Below are 6,000 nucleotides of genomic sequence, written 5' to 3'. Positions count from 1 at the left end.
CACAGTAATTCGAACAGGGGAAGATTGATGTAGAGAACTATCAACTACATAACAGGGAAAATCTATAAAGCAGTAAAGAGAATCCTAAAAGGTACCCTGGGGTTAAGGAGATTACCCAAGGGGGAAACACACATGGAAGTGGGAGCGTCTTCCTCAAGGCTGAGATTCAAATCTCGTTAGAGGTATGGATGTGGCCCACCAAATGGTGGAGAAGTTCGCTGGGTTTCCCTGTGCCAAACCTTGTCCATAGTCTGTGGATGAGCAGAAAATATCTCTCTGGGTGCCACTAAAACTCAATGGAGGTGAGCACTACCAGATGACCCACCCATGACCTACTGGAAACTGCACAATAGGAGATAGAAGTCAATGAAAAAGAACCAGAAACAGAAGCCCCTTCCTCCTGCAGTGTATCTGTCGCCCTCTGCTGACAAAGCTTAACATTATACTAGGTACAAAGAGAAAATATGTAAAGGGACCAACTGTATTTTCTTACTGCAGACAATGAAGGGTAAATTTTAAAGCTGAGAGGGTATAAATTGATCATTTTCACAGTTGTAGTTAGATCTTTCTTATCTAGTCATTTTTATGTGGACATGTATGCTTATGTTTCCAAGTAGCTTACTTTTATCCATTCTCATAAATATTACAGTGATCATATTCTAAAGGGTATGAGCATATTCAGGCTATGGGATCACAATGGTGATAAACATAACATGCTAAATATAGCCTATGAACCTAAGGGTTTGCTAGAGATCTAAATTATATTTCTCTGACATTGTTGATAAAGTGGCTCCAATCTCCTAACTATACATTGTTTCTTGCATGTTTTATCTTGTTTGAAGATAGGAGAGAGGGTCAGGGAGCTGATTAGTTCATACTTTATGAGCTTTATTTTTTTCCAATTTCATGCTTTTTTTCCCTTGGCAGTTTGTTTTAGTGTTATGGGAATTATATTCCTTTGGATATCTATGAATATCTATGAGAATCAGTGACAACCCCAAATTCTATGAGCACTGGAGCTTACACAAATTGAGAAGGAATGTTTTTTAAGAGAAAATACACAAAATTATAAATTCTGTGATTCACATGAAAATATCCTACTAGCTTAAAGTAAATGTATATCCTACCCCAAGTTCTTCTTTCCCAGATCCCCAAAATTCCACAGCCAATGTCCCCAAAGCAAGAGGAGGTAGGATGAAAGGTAAATTAGAGTAGAAAAAGACACCACCCTGAACTGACTGCAGTCAAAATAGACCACTGTTACAAATTTACAAAGTATATGACTATGTGAATACATTTCTATGGTCTCTCTCAGCATCTACAAGAAGTTTTTACATGTATATAACATGAAATTTAAGCTTTATTACTTTCAAATTAAACCCTCCTCTGATAATTAATCTAACTGTAATTTATGAAAGATATTTCCTGTTCTTTACCTACTTATTTTATTTGATTCCCTTTTATTCGTGTTGTTAGTTTTTATGAAACATTTGCTGGTTCTTGGCTTTTTTCCCACATTGTATGTCCCAGTGCATACAACTGTTTGAATTTAAGATCATCTACGAGTGTGTGTGATGCTGGAGTCTGAGAGGAAGTAGGAATGTATATGCAAGACACTGGGTTTATGGGTTTCTGTAACCAAGTGGGACTGTTTGGAACCTGAACAATTTAATTGGTATTGCAGTGTATGAAAAGTTTAGAATTTTTTAGAGCAGAACATTTAAATGTTAGTCTCAGAAAAAGTCTACAAGATTTTCAGGTAAGCAGACCATTTTGACAGAATTGTAATCAGAGATGTTTAATTGTATCCAAAGTGGTCTCAATGGTCTGTATAGTTTTCTTCAGAGTCTTCTTTTATGAAGGGAAAAATGTGTTTGCCAAGCAACCAATATACTTCTATTTGTGATCTCTGATACAGAGGTGTCAAACCCCAAGGGAATGAGGGGGGTGGGCAGAGATCCCCCTCTGGCAGAAACAATGTACAATGTTCTAGTCTCAGAGAAGGTACCTTTCAGCCATTTGAATTCTTTGGAATTTTGCCACATCTGAGGATCACCTAAACACCACAACCATAGTCCTTAAGGTATGAGTAAGGTGAGTTAACTTGGCACTACAAACCTCACCCTCACCGTGAGCAATCATATCCATTACATCAGCTCTAAGAGGGGTAGAGTTTTCATCTGTTGTTCATAACCATGTCCCCATCACTGATAACTATGTCTGGTACATAGCAAGTGCTTATGAAATATTGGTTCATTGAATGAAATCAAGTATTTTAATATGTTAATTTTATATTTAAAATATACCAAATATTTTAACTCTTAAAATAAAAAGAAATGTTGATATTCTCCCCCAGTGTTGTGAGTAATACCTATCAGGGTCCCTTGTGAGGAAATATTGCCAAAGAATTGAGTACTGAGGTGGTTGCAAGTGCCCAGTGATACGGGCCGTTTTAACCTAATACCAAGTATTATGTTATTCTCTCTCTCTCTGCCACCCTCCCACTTTCCATTATGAATATGATATCATGTGGTGTCTTCCCTGAAGAAAGACAATTTGGACTGATGCATTGAATAAAACAAAATACCTCCAGAACGCAATAATAGTTACCCTAAGAAAAATTCACCAGCAAAATCAATTTAAGGGCCAACTTACCATTTGACCTTAGCAAATTTATTTGACCTTCATTGAAATCAGTTAGAAAATTGATAAGAAATGATCAATGACAAAGATTTCTGCAAACCTAAAGTTTTCTACACTGACCTGTAGTATCTGTGAAGTTCATTCTGTTGTAGGGAACAATACTACTTTTCTGGTGATGAATATGTACGTCTAAGTTATATGGGTCGTTTCCATTCAGGCTGCAAGAAATGTCAAAATGTCTTTGAATCTCTATATACAATGAATAGCAAACTAACAAAAATTAATGCAAGTGAGATGCTATGTTGCATTGGCTTTGTTTTAGATTCAGATAAGCTTGTTTGAGTTTTCATGATCTGTAACTACTATCTCTATAACTTTGGGCAAGTTTTCTAAACTTCAGCTTCTTTATCTGGAAAATGAACATAATCATAGAGTTGACGTAAGAATTAAGTAAAACACATTAAAAACTTAATTCATTGGCACAAAGTAAGCAATGAATCATAAGTGGTCATCATCATTATTATTTTGTCAGTGTTCCTATTACAATGAACCATAAAGTCATACTTAGTAACTACTTAGGGTATCATTGTATGCATTTTGTTAACTAAGATTATTTCTGGTTTGTTTTATTTCATGCCCTATTTTTTTTAATTCTTATTAAAGTTCTTACACATTCTTAATGTATATTACCTTGTTGTATTTTATCCATTAATACAAACTACTTTAATTTATTTTGAAAATGAAGTGGAGTTTAGATAAATATATAGATGGATAAGTATAGATATACAACTGCCTAAATAATATCCACATATTATTCAGTATATAAAATAATCTCGGGCTATAAATTACGAAGTGTCATGAAGTCTCACACAATATTTGTTTTATGTAATTAAAGAGAGGAGCAGAAGATACAGTCTCAAGGGAATGTATAAATTAACTAGAATTTAAGCTTTCAAGTACACTGAACTCGCCCTGTTACTGCCTGGAACAGTGCTTGGTATGTAGGGTGACTTCAGTGAGTATTTGTCGAACAAACACATAAATTAAGTCTATGAACATATTCTAGTACTTTCATGTGTACAGCAATTGTCTAGGCACTTAGGGGAATACAAGATTTATAATGAACTTAGATCCTCTCTCTGGAACTTTCCATATAATGTAGAAGACAAATCCCCAAAGAAATCATTATTATAAGGTAGATGGCACTGCCATGGAGACTCAAGCACAAAAGTCCCAGGTGGGGGGGGGGGGGCAGAGGAGCGTTTGAGGGGCGTTTATCAATTTCAACTGGGAGAAATCTGACAGAAGCTTCATATTATTATTAACCACTAAGAGTATTTGATGCTAATTTCTAAGCCATATTTAGAAAAAAAATTTTAAAATAAATCTGCTCTCATGAGATGGTGGCCTCCTCAAATGGCAGATGGGTTTCCAATCTCAGGGAACTGATTTAACCCAGAACTGGGAATTTCCTCCCATAGCACTGATTGCCCTGAGATACCTATAAGAAATTTCGATGAGGATGGATATGTAAAGGTGCATTCTTATATTTGGTCTTGTGGATGAAATGTTATTTCTGTGGAAAATGACACGATTTCCACTGGATGAGATGAAGTCGATTCTCTAATACAGTTTTCTCAGTACAGGCTTTGTTTTTTAATTCCTTGGGGGGTTCTGAGGAAGAAAGAAGAAAATAAGGAGGAGGAGGAGGACAGGGAAAAGTTGTCTTGCCTTTATTCCAGGTAGATAAAATCAGAATCTCTGAGAGTGGGCCCAGGCATCCGTGTTAAATAAAAATCTCCCAAGATGACTATAGTGTTCTGCTATGGTTGAAAACCACATTGGTCCAAGGAAAAGCTTCTCAGACTTTGCTGGGCATGCAATCATCTTGATAGCTTGATACAGCAAATTCATGAGCCTCAGCCCCAAAATACATCTGGGATGGAGCTCAAGGTTTTGCATCCTTTACAAGTCCCAAGATAATGCTGTGTTGTCCATCTGTGAAATATGCTTTGAGTAGCAGTGCTTTAGAGCATGGCTGAAAAAGTCTCCCTAATCTTAGGCAAAGAGGGAGTTAGTTGCCTAGGAGTTGTTGCTTTAAGGGTGGTTTATAGACAGGCAGTATCAGCATCTTCTTGGATCTTGCTAGGGATAATAAATCTCAACCTCTCCTGAATTGAAACCTGTACAAAATTGCCAAGTGATAAGCATGTGCATTCAATTTTGAGAATCATTGTTTTAATTTCAAATTTGACAGCACATTGGAATCATCTGAGGGATTTTTTAAAAGTACGGACACCTGTGTAGTACACCAGGATGCCCTCTGAACATTGCAAGCTCCTAAAAACTGCCCACATGATTTTTCTGTGCAGCAAAGTCTGAGAACCACTGCTCTAGAGGACATGATTTGAGGTGAGGTTGTGCAGAAATTTCTCTCAAATTCTCTTCTTCCAATCTCTGGTCTGTCACATTGCCTAACATTTCACTAATAGATATTCACTGATGCATGTTAATAAGAATACTCTCAAATGCAAATCGTCATAGGAGGATGTGCATTGTTTTATCAGTCACTCACATCTTGATGTTAACATAATTTACTTAGACTCTGAGATTACAAAGATGGAAAAAATGAGTTTTAACAGGGGCTGGGAGAGTGGAAGGGACCAACAATTTAGAATATGTAGGTGCTTTTTGTGACAGGCTGAGATGGATAAAAACTTGGGGTGTTGATGGTGGGCAGGGGTGAGGTGTGATTGGTTATCTCTTGTTCAACCAAGTGGTAGAGTGGCACATTTGAGTAGCTGGACAAGAGAAACTAAACAGTGAGAATGTATTAGATTCCTCTTAAGAAAGGAACATGGAAATAATTGATGAAGAATTATGAAATTATAATTAATCACACTGAGATTAGACATATGGAAGAAGATGTTAAGTGATGAAGTAGCCATTAGAGACTAGTAAAGGATACTGCATTCATTATTACAGATGAATTCCTTTTGTAAGCTCACTGAGCTCCAAAATCTTTTCATATATTTCAGATGCTCAATAACATTTTAGTTACTGATATCCTAGCAACATTACACATATTGACCTGTTCCTTATTTAAGCCAGGTAAATTCTAGAAGTATGATTGAATAAACGAATGTACTAAGTATCCTTCCAGTACATATCTTGTCTGCATACATAGGTGTAGGATTGATTTATTTTTTTCCCTTTAGTGTTCTCATATTTAGTGGATCATCTTGAGACAGAAGCCAAGTTGTGATTAATGACAATTGAGAGTCACATAACTAAATTATAGTCCGGGCCCTCAATACTCACCAGCATCAATCTTCCACAGTACAGGCAATCTCATAA

The sequence above is a fragment of the Cynocephalus volans genome, chromosome 1 (assembly GCF_027409185.1).
Source record: "Cynocephalus volans isolate mCynVol1 chromosome 1, mCynVol1.pri, whole genome shotgun sequence".
In the NCBI taxonomy this organism is placed as follows: Eukaryota; Metazoa; Chordata; class Mammalia; order Dermoptera; family Cynocephalidae; genus Cynocephalus; species Cynocephalus volans.
The sequence above is the reverse complement of the archived record's forward strand: the minus strand, read 5'-3'. Positions refer to the sequence as shown.